Source organism: Coturnix japonica, chromosome 3 (assembly GCF_001577835.2).
Source record: "Coturnix japonica isolate 7356 chromosome 3, Coturnix japonica 2.1, whole genome shotgun sequence".
NCBI classification, from domain to species: Eukaryota; Metazoa; Chordata; class Aves; order Galliformes; family Phasianidae; genus Coturnix; species Coturnix japonica.
This window is the reverse complement of record NC_029518.1, coordinates 65,602,067-65,619,250: the sequence shown is the minus strand read 5'-3', so window position 1 is coordinate 65,619,250 and position 17,184 is coordinate 65,602,067. Positions and strand designations below refer to the sequence as shown.

At 36.3% G+C, this 17,184-nt stretch overlaps 1 long non-coding RNA gene across 4 annotated transcripts in view; it reads left to right on the top strand.

Moving 5' to 3' along the window:
* The first annotated feature begins 502 nt into the window (after positions 1-502).
* Positions 503-17,184, top strand: part of LOC107311917 — a 97,922-nt gene continuing 81,240 nt past the window's right edge. For 2 of the 4 annotated variants that reach the window (XR_004306714.1, XR_001554297.2), the window contains exons 1-4: positions 503-608; positions 701-825; positions 7,134-7,181; positions 8,972-9,007. This is a non-coding gene — a long non-coding RNA (uncharacterized LOC107311917). Of the gene's footprint in view, positions 609-700; positions 826-7,133; positions 7,182-8,971; positions 9,069-17,184 lie in introns of all 4 variants that reach the window. The other 2 variants (XR_004306713.1, XR_004306712.1) reach the window with 2 other exon arrangements.

The following is a 17,184-nucleotide window of genomic DNA, read 5'->3' as shown; positions in this document are numbered from 1 at the left end:
CTTGTACAGAGCTGTTGCCATTGCTGTTGTGTGGGGGAAGGTTCTGCAGCTGTAGCAGAATTCTCATCAGCAGAATCAATGGAGATGCAAAGCACACTCAGGAGGAGAAATCATTTGTACATTCTAAGGAGCCCCCTGATATTCTGATATTCTCTTTTTTACATTAAACTGAAATGAGGAAAAGATATTGCTGATCAAAGGATCCAAGATAAGTACATAAATGTCCTTTTAACTATATACAAGACAATCACTTATCCAGCTTTCCCAAGCTGGTGTTACATTTGTACCTAAAAAAGTGTTTTGGGATTAAACATGACCCAAGTTACTGAAGAACCTTTCCCTTTTAACATATCTTTGGCAGTCTGGTTTTGTACAAACACACCATTCATTTCAGCTAGGCCAGTCTTTTCAAGAAGTGTGAAGGAAAGGTTATTCAAGCCCTTGCTGAAGTTGTTCAGCATCTCCATTATGAGGATGCCAGTACTTTGAACTGAAGCCTTAACTGCTTTCTCCACCCCACACATAGAGAGAGTGGTTATTTTCCTACTTCCAGAAGCGTCAACAAGGCAGTTAATCACCATATCAATGGTGATAGCATAACTTTGTTGGTAAGGATAGCATTTCTAGAGATTTCTGAAAATCGGTCATAATTTCCAAGTGCTGTGTTTCATTTCACTGTTCCTCACCCTGATACATCCAGGGTTTTGTTTCCAGGGTGGGCTGGAATGCTTTAAAACAAGCACTCGTCTGTACTATTATTCCTTCCTTCCTCTTTGGAGCTGTGAAAGGTCAGCAGGGCCTGTCTCCAGGACTCTCCCTGTAAAGGTAAGGAGTTACAAGAGCTGTGCAGGAAGTAGCACGTAAGACAGGACGAGCACTTTGGAGGCATTTGAGATAAAGAATCATAACACGACAGGAAAATTTATTTTGATAATAGCTGCTTCAAGTGGAATCCAACACTGCTCAGGAGAAAATGTTCTCAGTTTCACAGTCTCTCTGAAATAAATCTTTATCTTTGGGAAGGAAAAATGAGTAAGTTGGAAGATATCTCAATAATTTGCGAAGTTTGTGAGTACTGTTTTATACTAAAGTGCAACAAGCTAAATGTCACTATAGAAAATGAAAATTACTGCCTGAATTAAGTCTTATAAATGGCATTTTAACTGCAAAAAGTTTTAATCATTTCGTTTGACTTGTTTTACCTAAAGGTTTTTTGTTTGTTTGTTTTCAACTGTAGATTGTGTATAGCACATTGAGATTTTAAGATATCAGCATGTGTATTATTGAAATGGGATCAGAGATCACATAAAATAAAAAATAGATTTTTTATTTTCAACTCTCTGAGTGAATAAAATCTAAAATTAGAGATGAAGCAACTAAAAAGGGAAACTCTCATGTTTAATTCTCTGTGTTTTTTCCCATATTATACTGTTTAATGTACTTCTCAAAAGTACTCTGCATTATGCAATCCAGAATTAAGACATATGAATGTCATCTATAATAATTCCTCTGAGATGTAGTCTTCTGTTCCAATTGAGAAATCCATCCAATATCAGTGATCATTCTTTTTAGGGAATACTTAATGTGGTTAACTGGATACTATGTACTTTGAGAATGATTTTTATTGCATACATTTGAATTAAAGAACACACCTAGTAGAAAGAAACTGATAAAATAGCATTCCATTGAGGGTTAAAGATGAACAATGGCCTTAAAAAAAATTATTTTGCTTAAACACAAAGAGGCACTGTCATATTCAACCATGCAGTATTATTAAGGCATAAGAAATGAGAAATGAATTCACTCTCTCTTAAATCAATGGAAATTTCACCTGCTACTACTGCAGCCAAATTTGAATCATTATGGTTAAGTGGCTCTTTTTTAATCACAAAGTGAATTGTGTCATAACAATATGTTTTAATCCTTTCCATTAATTCTTAGAGATTTATATGCCAGGCTACTCTTGATAGCTCAGCTCTTCTGGAAAACAAAGAAAAGCTGAGTATATTTTGAAAGCATATTTTAAAAATACTTGAGTCTTATATTTCTTTTATTTAGTATTATGAGCAGTGAACAAAGATATTCTAACAATATCAAGGAAGTTTCAGAACATACTGAATTTCCTTCTTCTTGGTTCTGTTTGCCACTGTTTTTATTTGTTCACAGCTTTATAGGAATAACAGAATTATAATGTACAGGAAAATACTTTTTCTGAATTTCTGCCTTGTCATCATACAAAATATCAGGTAATGTGATCTCCTTTAGTAACTAGTCATACCAATAAGCCAAAATATCTGAAGTTGCAAATGGGACAAGTCTGTTTGCATATCAGTAACTGGCTTATTGAATTAACATTTTTGTATGAGTTCTTGCCTCTTCCTACTGTCATATTCCCTTTGTAATTCTTTCCTTTCACGTTGCTTTACTGCTTTCACAAATGTTACCTTTGACTTTGCTCCTCCCTGTTAGGACAGACAGTGATGTACATAAAGTTCTACATTATACCTCTAAAGACAGGCCCCAAATACATGGTTTAACACACAGCTTTGAAAATCTGAAAAGTACTGACTCCAAAAGTAATTTGCTGTTAGCGATGTTGCCTGCAACCAAGCATTGTGAGAAAATGTTTGCTGCAGGAATCATACTGGCATTGTACTGCCACCAGAATTAAGCTAATCTTTGGGCACACTTTGCTCAGTAAAACCTGTTACATTTTGAGCCTTATTGTTTAAGCTATTATGTGGACGTAAGATGTTATGGAATAGACTGAACAAAGACCTTTCTCTTTATTGTGATGTTTGGTGATTTTTCTAGTAACTCACTAAAATGTTAAAAAAATGTCACAGTATCTAAACTTATCTGTTTGTTTACCACAAGGTAAAAGAGAATCTGACATTTTTGGAACTTAGTTTATTCATCTAACTGCTAGGAGATACCTACTAGGACTTTAGGTTGTGAGATAAGCCACATTACAGGATTAGCCAGTTGCTTTCAGCATCTCGTGCTTCTTTATGCTATCTGTTGCTGGATTTTATTCTTAGTGCTGGAACTATTCCTAAGCAAACTTCCAAAATTATTTGCCTATTGGAATTCAGTGTGAAATTTTCTGTTGTTTCTATTCAAAATCAGCTGAAAACCAGTTTTTGCAGGTTAGAAGAATTTACTTGACTAGCTGACTTTGAATTTTATATAAAGGATTTCATTTTGATTCAAGAATTTCTTACATTATGTATGTTTTAGTGGCATTTAATGCTTAAGTTTTACTGCTGCTTCCCACCCATCATGTGTCTGGAATATTTCCAAGACTTGCAATGAAAAGCACTGTTCAATCCCGTCTGGCTGCTTCCACCTGAAGGTGGTCGTGCACAGGGGACTGATTCTGGGAGCAAAGGCACTTCTGTACTGTTTTTGAACAGGAGCCAGATATTTTACAGTTAAATTCTGAACTTGAATTTGACACTTCTGAGATAGAAGATTTTTATAGTTGTGATTTCATCCAACAAATTAACTATGTCAGATATATACTAGACTTAAAATATTTAGGTTTATTTCAGTATGCTTGGATTTCAGACTGAATTATCCACCTAGTTCCAGAGCTGGTATTTGCCCTCAAGATTTATCACCCATTAAAGATATTAAGCTTCCATTATTACGTACATCTGAAAAAACACTCCGATTTTTGGTCAACTCAAAATACTTTCTGACTGTATAATAAATCTGAAAGAACACATGATTTATTTACCTTTCCCTGCTTCTTTAAGAAAAAGCTAGCAGAGGAAAATATATACTAAATCAGTCTATATCTTGCAGTACGTGAGCAGATGACATAGATGTCCAAGGATGTGATAGGGATCAGCTCACACACTTTTCAGCTGAGCATATGTGTAAAAACAAAAACAAACCTTACTTTTTTTTTCTTAGAAAGCACCACGTATTTCAGGCAGTTAGGCAGTAACAGATGTTGGAGACTCAGTAGGAAGCTAGATGTATGCTGGGATGTCACTCAACTCCCCTTAACAAGCTGCTGTGTTGGAGAACCAGTCTCCATATAGGCTCTGCTTAGTGTCTCAGAAATAAGATGACACTAAAATAACCAGCTTCCCATGAATACCAAGCCTCTCTTTTGAAGAATATACTACTCAGGGCTGTGAGGGGAGGAGGGGTGTGTGTATATTTAACTTTGTCTGCAAAGGTATTGCATGGGAGAAGGACTGTCTTTGTTGTAATTTAAGTAACTTTAATTTGGAATTGTGGCAGCACTACATTAGTTGTAGAAGAATTTCACTGAGAACCATTATGAAATGTGATCGCCCCACAGTTCTGATTGACACAGCTTCAAGTAACACGCTGTGCCATGTCAATAAAAATCTACCTAGCATTAAATAAGTGCATTTGAAGATAGATATTCTCCTCATTGGAGAAGCTGGTACAAGCATATTAATTCATTCTAAAGAAAGGGAAAGCTATATTTCTTAGATCTGATGCAGGAGTAGAGCAGCAATTACAACAAAGTACTGTACCAATTACAGAAACTGCAAATACATTATTAAACTAATCTGGATGACATGGTATATGCCATGCCAAAGAAAGGCTGCATGTGGCAGGAACAAATCTTATTGTCAGTACAAAAGATGCTTTCATGCCTATTATGGAAATGAGTAAGGTCATACCTGGCCACATCAAAGTAGCCTGAAGAGTATAATTGACAGATATCTACCCCGCTTCTAGAGACTGAGCTCAGTGATACAGGAGAACTCAGAGGCATCCAAGTGCTGAGGGTCATACAAGGACTTTGAGAATCTGAGGAAAATGCTGGACTCTGGAAATCCGAGCATTCTATTTTCCAATTTTCTTTCAGTGGTTTCAATTGTGGGGACCAGTTTTTGCCACTGGGAAATCTGGGATGTTTTTGAACAGCTTAGCTTTGATTCTACTGTGGTATTCTCCTGTTTTTCAAATAAACATCCATTTATAGAAAGCACATTTGTAAGTTAAGGCTGTTTTGGGGAATGTTTACCACAATCTGGTCCCTGGGACAAGGGAAACAAACTTCTAACCTTAGGCAAAAGGCAGAAAAGAGGACCAATGACAGCTAACCTGGGGCATTTTGTCACAGAGGTACTGAACTTGTTGCCAGAAGGCTGACTGAAGGCAGCAACGTGCAAGAAGGCCAGTGAATCATAAGGAAGGACAACTCCTTGTGATTATCAGACAGAAAAACCTCTTCCCTCAGTAATCACTAAGGTATCAGGACTCCTGGTATAGGATGATGGAGGAAGCCATGAAGAATTCATCGGGATGAGAGAATGTAACTTGCAAAGCTGAAATATCTGTGTCTTATTTTTTCTTTACCCCCACAGCTGCCAATATTTTAAAGAACATTTCCAAAAGCAACAGGGAGTGGGTGTCAGAGAGTTCTATTTGCTTTATAGTCAGGCTTACATGTAACAAATGAGCATTCCATTTCTCATGGGAAATAAGTAAATTGTATTGAAATTGAAACAGTGGCAGGAAAGGAGTAAGTGGTTTGACTTGAACCACAGAGGAGATTACAAGAGAACAAAGATTAAAATGCAGAAACCCTTACATCATGCCAGAGCTTTGTGTGCTGCACCTCCTTGTCTGCATGCATGGAATTACTTCTGCATTCTTCTGGAGCAAACCAAGCTGCTGCTGGAAAAATGGAACCAATGAGTAAATCACAAAACAGCACGGTACCATATTTATGACCCAGGTGATATATTTTGTGCATGCAGTTTGTTTTGCTTTAGTTCATTTATATTTATCTCTAAATTTTTCTTCATACAAATAGAGTCTTTTCTTAGAACCATACTTGAGACTTTGCATTTCAACACTCCGTTCATATTTTTCCACTCGTCATATGAAAAGGGAGGCCCTTCAGAGGGATCTAGATAAGCTGGATTGCTGGTCTGAGGTGAATGGGGTGAGGTTCAACAAGGCCAAGTGTCAGTTCCTGCACTTTGGCCACAATAACCCCTTGCAGACCTATAGGCCTGGGGATGAGTGGCTGGATGAATGTGAAGAGGAAAGGGATCTGAGGTGTTGGTTGATGCTCGGTTGAACATGAGCCAACAGTGCGCCCAGATGGCCAAGAAGGCCAATGGTGCATTAGAAACAGTGTGGCCAGCAGAAGAATGGTGAGGTCACATCTCAAGTATTGTGTTCAGTTTGGGGGCCTCACTACAAGAAAGACATTGAGACTCTGGAACGTGTCCAGAGAAGGGCAACGAAACTGGTGAGGGGTCTGGAGCACAAGTCTTATGGGGAATGGCTCAGGGAGCTGGGATTGTTCAGTCTGGAGAAAAGGAGGCTCAGGGGAGACCTCATTTCTCTCTACAACTTCCCGAAGGGAGGTTGTGATGAGGAGGAGCTTGGCCTCTTCTGCCAGGCAACAAACAGGACCCAAGGAAATGGCCACAAGTTGTAACAGAGGAGGTTTAGATTATACATAAGGAAAAGCTTTTTCTCTCAGAGAGTGGTCAGGCACTGGAATGGCCTGCACAGGGAGGTGGTGGAGTCACCATCCCTGGCAGTGTTCAAGAGGTGTCTGGATGAGGAGCTACAAGATATAGTTTAGTGGTTTGTGGTAGCAGTGGTTATGGAGGTTGGTTGGACTTGATGATCTTGTAGGTCCTTTTCAACCTTGTGATTCTATGATTCCATTAAAAAGAAGGCAACCAAAATCCCTACCCTTTCCCATTATTATCTCCTGATTAATTGTAGGTGATGCAGTGTTACCTATTGTTAACCTAATGTTACCTATTACTACAATGATGCAGTTAGCACTGATATGGAATGGTCATGCAATTATTGTGCACTTATTTAGAAAATATTTCTTGTAATTTATTACTGTTTGATATCCACTGAATTCTTTTTCATTTGCAAACACTTTACTGTGCTTTATCAAGCTGTAGCATGTTCCATACAATCATATCGACTAAAGAATGAGAAGGATGCCAGAAGATTCTTGAACAAAACTTTTCCTGTAGATTTGACTAAGATGCAATAACTGAATTCTAGATAGCAGTTTTTATGCCTTCTAGAAGATAACTTCACATTTACTAAATGCTTATATTAGTGAAAACTCTAATGAAACTCTTCATGTTTTACAGGTTGCTTTCTTTATGCAGACAAAAGCCACGGGGAAATTATAGATAAATGTAAGGAGTTTCAGTATTTTTGTTAGTATTTTGTATTTAGTGTTGCAATAAAAAATAGTGAACAAAAGAATTAATTTTATTAAATTATCATTTTTTAGCTGACTTATTTTTTTAGGTTTATTTGTCAAATTTACTGAGTAATTTAGTGCCTGAGGAACTCAGACTTTTAAAATGTAGTATTTTAAAATAAACATTTTCACAAATTATTACTAAAACCTTCTATGTTAATGCATAACCAGTGAGAGCAGATTTGTAGAATTTGTAGACCATGATTAGCCTCTGCATTGTCATTATTGCAGACGTAAGTGTTCAACTTTATTCTGAAAACTAAAGTAGTTTAATGTGTGACATTATGTGATAATGCCATATTGGTCTAGGTTGTGGTATTCCAAAAAATATATGTTTTTACAAAGCCATGCTAATTTTTTCTTTTCAGAGCCATTGAATTTCCCATTCATTCTTTTATTCTGAAGGGTAAATAAAGTACTTTATTTACCTTCTCTCTAACATTCAGAATTTTCTGCGAGTTTAATCTGTTCCCATCCACTGAGAGTCAGTTTCTGGCATTTTTTTTCACACAGTCTTTGAATCCCTTTTCATTGTAAAGCCTTGAATTTATCCTCCCATGCCCCGGATTCCTTTCCTCTGATGCACTTTGCCTAACAATAGTTGAGTCTAAGAACAATTCTTCCCTTGAGGATGTAAATTGATTTATGAAATGGGATACAAATGAAAACTAACAGCAAGGTGATATAAAACACATCATCATTATTATTGTTGTTACTATTATTTTACCATCTTCTCTGTTATTTTCCTTCTTTACACTTATGCATACATTTCCAGTCAGCATTTTAAATAAGGCTTCTTCAAGAATTATTTTAAGTGCTTACAGCTTATCTAGAGTGTAGGAAAGTATATACTGTCATCCATGATCTTGGAGATCTTCAGAAAATATCCCATATCATTTAAGTAAGACATAACAGGAGCAAACAGTTAACTCCATAATCCCTCATAAACTAATGTTTCTGGTCTATTAAATGGTTGATGTTTACTGTCTTCAGCTTATTCCTTAGTGGATCAACTGGCATTTGTTGAATGTAAAGCATATTCAACATGGTTTGTGAAAGCTCCTTGAGAGTTGAGACAGAGCTGGCTAATGATGGACCTTGATAGCCATCCCAGGAGGCTAGTCTCTCCTGTGTGGAGTTGGACACAACAATCCTTGTAGGTCCTTTCCTACTCAGCATATTCTGGGATTCTATGATTCTTTGATTCTATGATTCACATCAGAGAGCATTAGCACCTCCTGCCATTGGTATATAAATGCTACCTAGCCAGTGCAATAATTGCATCCAGCAACAATTAATCTAATTGCCAAAGGCTCATCGGCCTTTTTAATATACTATTTAACCACAGTTATTCAAAGAAAGCCAAGTGAAAGTTCCACAGACGTGCTCGTTCTTCATTTCTTTAACAAAAAAAAATGGAAATTATTAAGTAGGAATCATCTAATCCGGAAGGACTGAATTAAAATTGGAGTAACACTTGAAGCAGTTTAACACCTCTCCAAAACAGTTTTGCAAGGGTGTTTCTTTGTTGTTGTTGTTGTTGTTTGGTTGGTTTGGTTTGGTTTTTGGTTTTTTTTTTGTGGTTTGTTTTTTGTGGTTTGGTTTGGTTTTTTTGTTTGTTTGTTTGTGGGTTTTTTTTTTGTTGTTTTTTTGGAAAAAAAAATGATAGGTTTCATAAAGCCCCACACTTAAGAAATATATGGAAATTTTCATACTTTGCAGGGAGAAATGAGAATCCTGTTGGTGTCTAAGATGAAGGTGAGCTTCTCTCCTATTCACTAAATGATAGCTCTGTGCATGTTACTTGCGATGGACAAAGGTAAGAATAGCTGTACAGTCACCTCTGGTTTTATTTTGAGTCTTAACATTAAAGACACAACTGGTTTATTCTGTAGAAATACGAGGGAATGTTAGAAATGGCTAAATATCATCATAAACCAAAACATTATGATACCAGAAGCCCTTAGGAGCAGCACTAATGCTTTTAAATGAAGGTTTTATTTGTCTCTGAGCAGCAAAAGGAAGTCACTAATGAGATGTCATTTACATTCTAACACCTGTTAAATGGCACTTTTCTCTTTCCCCAAAGAGAGAGATGTTTATGAATATTTGCAGTTTTCTGAGTGTATCTACAAGAATTATATTTTCATAAACAGTGCTGTATATTTTTCCTGTGTGTACTTGACTTACATCAGAAAAATATAAGATAATATCAGCAGGTTTTTGTTGTTGCTGTTTATTAGATTTGTCACTGTTATACAAATCTAAGATGGATTTTCTAACTTACAAAGAAACATCATTAATCAGGATGTAACACAATTGCATACTTAAGATGTGATTTGCAACAGTCACAGTGCAAGAATGGTATGTAATTATACCTCAGTTTAAGTGAAAACTAAAAGCTTATGTTGTAGGAGAGTACACGTGTTGAATATATTGCTTTACAGTGTAAGTCCTCCAATGGATATCACCTGAAAAGCAAGCTTCATTTGGTTGCTGGAGAACTGATGCATGCTATGACTTTTAAGGTTCAAGTTACATTGTGACTGACCAGAGAGAAACATGAGAAATTATGGGAAAGTAAATGATCCATAACAATACAAGTTGATACACTTCTGTTAGATAAATATAATGCAAGTCTCTTTCAATAATTTCTGAAGTAGTTATATGAATTAACCCATTCTGTAAATATAAAAAGGCAGAATCCACAGAGACCTGTGCTGGAAGTAGTTTCTGCAGAGGAAGTTGAAGCAGGAATTAAATTAGCATTAAAATTAGAAGTAGAACAAGAATAAAATATGTGAATATTAAGGAGACAGTGCACCACATACTACAAACAACTGTAGCAGGTGTCTCTGCAGACTGTGGCTCTCACTGATTAAGCACAGGTTCCACTTGAGGTTGTCTCTGTTTCCCATTCAGCACCCTAGTGCCCACAGTTCATATCTCTGTTGCTTGTCTTAAGGAACCACATGCAACTGCATGGCACATCTGGTATCTTGTGAAAGGGAATGAGAGGTATCCCAACACTGAGCACAGCCTCTGAGGGAGGGTCTTTCCACAAAAACAATGCTATATCATTGGTTTGGATTCCCTGCCAAAATAAAAGGCAGTATGACCCCAGCACGTAGCAAAGCTTGGCAGAAGGAGATTGTGCACCTGGTGGTTTCCTGATATAAGATACCTCAGTTTGGAGAAGTGTGGTGCCATTTTGGGGGCCAAATGCCAGAGCCAAGAAGATATGGAAACAATATATGAATCTTCTGAATCTCAATTGGATGCTTCACCCACAATGTGTAAAGAAGGGAGTAAATGGTAATTGCCATAGTGAACTGCATGTTTCCATCACAGGAATTTTTCAGTGGGTCAGTGCAGTCCCTCTTGAGAGCAGGCCAGCTCAGAAGCCACCCATGGAAGTGAGCTGGCAGAGTATGATGTGAAAATTACATGTGTGAGGGGGGAGGGTGTGAATTAAGCTCTGAGTTTTCTAAAGCACTCACTGAAATTACAGAACTTAGGCTTTTTAAGCTTCTTTTCCATTGCATAGTGCTGAGATTTAAAATGTTGAGGTTCTGCAACACCGTAAGCATTATTCATGTCACTAGGTCCAAAGCAGAGGTTTGGCTTTTTTGGAAGACTTTAGTACCCATATGCCTATCACAGATGTTTCTTGGGATTCAACTTTCTTGAGAAAAGCCCAGATCAGTTGGCAGCATCTCCTTCAGTGTGCTAGATATGTGACAAAAGGAAACAGCGAATGCAAGTTAGAGTCAAAGTAATGACAAGCCTTTGAATGATGGTAAGAACAAGTCCTTGTGGGCTATCTCTGCTTATGCTGCTTTTTGAATTTAACCTGAATGAATCAGGTACATGTAGACACACACACATATATATATTTTAGGGGAGAATGACTGAGCCCTGTTTAGTAAGCAAAGAACACAGGTTTGGCAGCCTAAGTGTTCTGTACTTCCAGGAAGAGAAGTAATATTTTTCAGATATGAATGGATCTTTCTGAGAAATAAGCTGAAATTTTGGTTCATGAACCATCTTTCCTCATTTAATTCTAAGTTCTAACATTATTGCCTCTCTCCCTTCACACCTACAACACATTTTCTGTAATTCATGTTAGTCTCGGATGTTCTGCTCAGGGAACAGAGAGGTGGTTTTGTTTTAAATTTACAGCAGATCTAAATTTCCTTGTAAGTTAAAGAGAGCCTGGTTTCCTCTTGCTTACCTTATGTCTAGAAGCATTATTTAGAAAAGTTTGCAGTCTGGAGAACATAAGCTTAATCAGACTGCTCTGTAATTACTCTGTTGCTTTATTCATACCGGATGATATATAACTTGCACAGTGCTAAAAGAAATAAATATATTCATTTCCTATCCAGTTCCCAGCTTGCATTATAAAAGCCAAATATCCATCCTGTAAATAGAGATGAATCAGCAATTCATATAATATCTATTCATCATACATATTTCACAAGGAGGATATTGTGGTGGCTGGGAAGTTCTTACGAAAATAATATGGAAATCCGGAACTTGATGTGGAGTGTCAGAGAGCTTCTTACTATTATTTACCTTATCAGCTTTTGCTTTCTGAAATCAATGGAAGGGCATCAAGTTCAGCTAATCCATATTTCTGAGTATGAAATTGAATTTATAGTCTGTAGTATGTTGACTACCGCTTGCATTTAAGGCATAATTGATTTTTATTGAAAAGCCAGCAGGCACATCAAAAATTTCCACAAACCACAAGGATGTTAAATTTCACCCTGTTTAGATAATACTGTTGCTTTATTTATCCTTTAAAATCAAGCATTTATATTTATATCAGTAAATGTTGTAGAAGTGTGACTGATGCCTTGTGAAACCATCAGTTCATAGTTCTGTTAAATTCTACAGTCTAACTCCACAGAAATAAGCAACTTCCATATTCCTAAGGTAAATAACTATGGTTGGTTTGTTTCAAGAATAAATGGAATAATAAATCTGCCCAAAAGGAACTATTTCATGTTATGTAGCAAAGTTATTTTTCTTCATTCCAATAAATAGCTTGTAGAGTTACTTCTTCTGTCATTTTCTTCTTCTTCATCTTGCCCACTGTTTATTTCTATATCATTATTTTAAATAGTAGTGTACTTTTATATCTGTTTTTAATTGGCTACAAATCCATGTAAAAATTTTCATTCCCACGCATTTATTTCATTTCCTTAAGACACAAACACTGTCTATTAAGGTAGAACATATTCAAGTATCAAGACCTTGTGACAGGTTTCAACCAATTAGGTGGTTAAACAGATTTCACTTTGCTTCCCTCACTTGGGCTGTCCATATTTTGGTGCGCATCCCTTGATGTTTCTTCCTACATCATCTCAATGCACATGTGGTTTTGATGAGAATTTTTGGAACCAAAGAAAGGAACCAAAGAAAGAAAACACAGATAATACACTACAGTAAATAACATAGCAGGGAAATTTGAAAAAGCAGGCAACAATATATACATGTGACTCAAAAGTATTCAAAACTATTTATCAAATTCACAGACATAGCATTTAAAGAGATTATACCTCATTTTCTTAGTGTAAAAGTGTTGAGAAAAAATTATCTACCTTTTGCAAAAAGTGTAGATATTTTCAAATATGTGTGCAACAGGTGCAGGTCCAAATCCAATTAATAGATTACAGGATTTGTGCCTGTTCCTCTCTACTACCACCTTCAAACTTTACCACGAACTGTCTGCAGATATTCTTTTTGTTTATTTTTCTCCTTGTTGTCCACAGAAATTTGCACATTCTCATAGTATCACAGAATTGCAGGGGTTGGAAGGGACCTCAAGAGATCATCAAGTTCAACCCCCGTGCTAAATCAGATACCCTACAGTACATCACACAGATGGGCATCCAGATGTATCTTAAATATCTCTGTAGAAGGACACTCCATAACCCCTCTGGACAGTCAGTTCCTCTACTCTGTCACCCTTACCATAATGCTCTTCAGCTAGGTTGCTAAACAGCAAAAGCCAAATTCAGACTTTGTAGTTGCGCTCAACCATGTGGCCTTAACTGATAGCTTTCTTCCTGACTTTGCTTGAACTGCTTCAACTTACTCCAATAGGAAATAAAATATTTTGGGCAGTAACTCATCCTGAAGACTGCACCCCAAATGTAGTAAGGACCAGGAAACCTCAGTTTTGGTTCCTGCTGTTCTCTATAGTTTGCCCCACAATCTCAGAAACACTAAACTTCATCCCACTTCCCATTGGTCCACAGTCCCATGACTTGTGAAATACACTTATTTTCATGAGATGAAAATACCACTGATGGGCATCATCACAACCCTCATGATATTTAAAATACTGTGAAGTCAAAAAAACCCACCCATACTGAATACTTTTATTTCTTGACACTAGAAGACCCACTTGAGGCAGAGAGGAGACCCAGTACCACATGCAGATCATCGGAAGTATTCCTACAAGTCATCTCTATAGCAATCCAGCTCTGAACAGTGGGGATATAAACAGTGGGGATATGTGATAGTGATCACATGGCTAAACCAGGCTGCTTGTTTGGCAGATTTAGAGTGCAAGGTGAACGATTTTGTACCTGCCTTGACAGCTGAAAGCATAACTTATCTCTTTACTGTGTACTTTTCTATCTATTCTTACTTGTGAATACAGATAACACCCTATTGTTTTAACATCATTCCACACCACTCATTACTTCTACTATGTTCTACTTTGGAACACTGTTTGGGGATCAAGATACAGCTACAATAGATGCCATACACAGAGTGAAAAGACTGATCTCTACCGAAAACCAAGTATAAACAAAGAACAAGTAAAGAAACAAGAGGAAATTATAGACTCAAAGAAATAATGAGAATGGAAGTTTTATCACTTTTGAGTGTGATGCTAAAGTGTACTTTTCAGGATACTTTTGAAGGCTTCGTACAGTGGAGACTGTTAAGGGAATGCATGCTATTGTATATAGGCTTCAGTTCATTGGCCTGGACTCATTTTAGCCAGTTTTCAACTTCCAAATGAAACATTTTTTCTTTTTTCCCAAAGAGAGATAATTCTTTTTCAAGATGTTGACCATGTTATTCATTATCCTGTCATTTTTTCTCTTCAGCTCTACTGAAAAAATGCCATTGTTGCATACATGCCTTAATACAAGTGTGCTTCTATTTAATTTAAAAAAAAAAAAAAGACAAAATCTTTATGATAACTGCAAATTTTGAGCCAGCTTTAGAAGTCCTGCAATTTAGGATTGTCATATTAAAAAGAAACAGCAAAACACAATTTACTACATATGTAGTACTAGTTCTGTGAGGGATGAAAGATCAGTTTGTCTGTCTAACTCTAATGATTCATTCTCTATGTCTAACAGTCTCATCTTTCAAGTTCGCATACATATTTAGAAAAAGTATGCAAATTTACAAGAAAATTCCCTGGAGTATTGTATGGACAAATCTTGCCCATTAATGGACTCATAATGTCTATTCTCATATGAAAGATATAAAGGATATTGTTCACAAGTATTGAAATGGGAACAATTCCAGTACAAATACATGTAGTACGCTGAAACTAAGCACAGACTGCATTAATGTACGAATACAATGTAAATTTATCATTGTAACAATTTTGTATGAAAGGGAGATTTTATTTGCATTCACATTTGCTGCAAAGACCTGAAAATTACTTATACAAGGAATTCCAGACCATAATTAGAGGACATTTTCTGTTTTTAAAGAATTTTCTGTTTTTCAAGAATTAGATAGCTGTTGATTACAAAATATAATGGTATCAGTGAAGATGTGAGTATTTAAAAAGTGTGCACTGGAGAGTGGCAGATACTAGAGAGCTGGTACTGAGGCAAATGATCTTTTCCACCATCAGATCATTCACTTATTTATGGTCTTCCCCTTAGAACTCTAATCACCTAAAGGATCATTTTTAAATGCTACCCTGCTCTCCAGAGCTGATTTGTCTGCTGCATACAGAATCAATAATACAAAGATAATGTCTTGGTTATTTTACTTTCTGATTTTGAATGCACAGGTTTCAGTTTGGATAATTTGGAGTATTTATCAATTAGAATTCAGAGTCAGATTTTAATTTGCCATAAGAGCTTGAGTTGAAATATTGAGTAAGATCTTCCAATGAAAACTTGATAATTAGGATTTTGTTTGTTTGTCCCTAAAGCCCCCATAATGCTGCCTTTAAAACAAACAAACAAACAAAAAAAAAAAAAACATACATTACTTTTATTAGTAAAATATTAATTGGGGATGGACCAGATCTTTCTGCATTATACTATTTATACATAGTCACAGTCAAACATACATGTATACTTGATTTTCACCAAAAAAATAGTATATACTAACGTGGCACAAATTATCAACTGTAAGCAAAGATCTTTCTATATTAAATAACTGACTTTTCTAGACTGCCTATATATGCCCATAATTGTCCTCAATTAGTTTCAGGGATACCTACAGTTTAGACTTTGCAAAAATAGCAGAGTATTCATGCAGAGACCCTTTTTTCTGTTTTTTAGTGTTTTCCAAGAGAGAAAGAAAACAGTAGAGGTCTCCAAGACTTCTAAAAATCACAAAAGAAAAATATAGAACTTCTTCTCCAGCTAATTACTACTTTTATTAATTTTCTGCCAGAAATCCTGTCCTATCTCCATCACACATTTTGGCATAATATTTACAAATCCCTCATTCTCTTATCTTTTTATTCATAAATAACATTATGTTATTTCAAAACATTTGCTAAAGTGTATATTCCTGAACTAAGGGAGAAGTAAAAGACTTAAAAGACAAGTTCCACACTGGACACTTACAACAGCACTGATTTTCCCACACTTAGACCTCCAAACATGAAAATAAATGTTTTTGGGTTTTCTTGTCCTCTCTATTGGTTTTACTTTCTCAAATACTTCCTACCTATATTGCCTTTCATTTCATCTGTCCTAAAGGCTTATGTTCTGCCTCCTTTATTCTTCCACTCTGTAAAAGAAAATTCTCTCTCTGGGACCTACCAATGACGATGTATGATAAAGCAGAATAGCAACAACACCTGTAAAAAAGGCTGTTACATGTAATTTTTTTCTTTTTCTGTTAAGAGACCATGTACTGTTAATCTATACATGCTACGCACAACCTTTCTAGAGCCAGAATGCCTCTTATTAGGTTACAACCTTATGGATTTACCTGTTCTCGGCCAAGAGAAGAGATCTGTGTAAACAGAAGAATATGCAAAACCAAAGTTTTCAAGTTTTCATCAATATAGCCACTAAAATATCACCTCTTGATTCCTAAGGAAAGGAGAAAATGTAAGGAGGCTATGATACAAACAGCAAATATAAAATTTGAATGCTGTACGACATATATTTTTTTTTTCTCCACTTTAACTACTTTGCTTAAGTAAGACCATGAAAATACAATACTAAAAAGGTCCTTCAGTAAATGGAAACAAACAAGCTTTTTCTACTACAGAATTACTTAAAATGAAGCCTTCTTGTGAAGCTAATCCCCCGACAGATAAGACTGTGAATTCCCCCCTCCCCTTCCTACATGCTCACAGATGGGTTGCAACAGAAAGATGACAAATGAGCTGTGTTTGGCTGGATTAATGGGTATTATCATGTTAATGGATGTTTATGGTGCAGTTTGGGAGGTTCATGTGGTTTTCAAAAAGTGTTGGTGTTCTGGGTAGCTGAAGCCTGCATATGTGTGTATGCATTATTAGCTGGCTTTTTATGCATATTGTACATTTTTGGTTTCTTTAATGGGTCACAGCTAAACTGGATGTGGAAGTGTAGGCCTTCTGCTCAGATCTTGCATCATGTCATCAAGCATGACATGCAAAATACAAGTGCTTGAGACTCGTTTTTCCACAGGCTGTGGGCTTGCAAGTGCCTAACAAT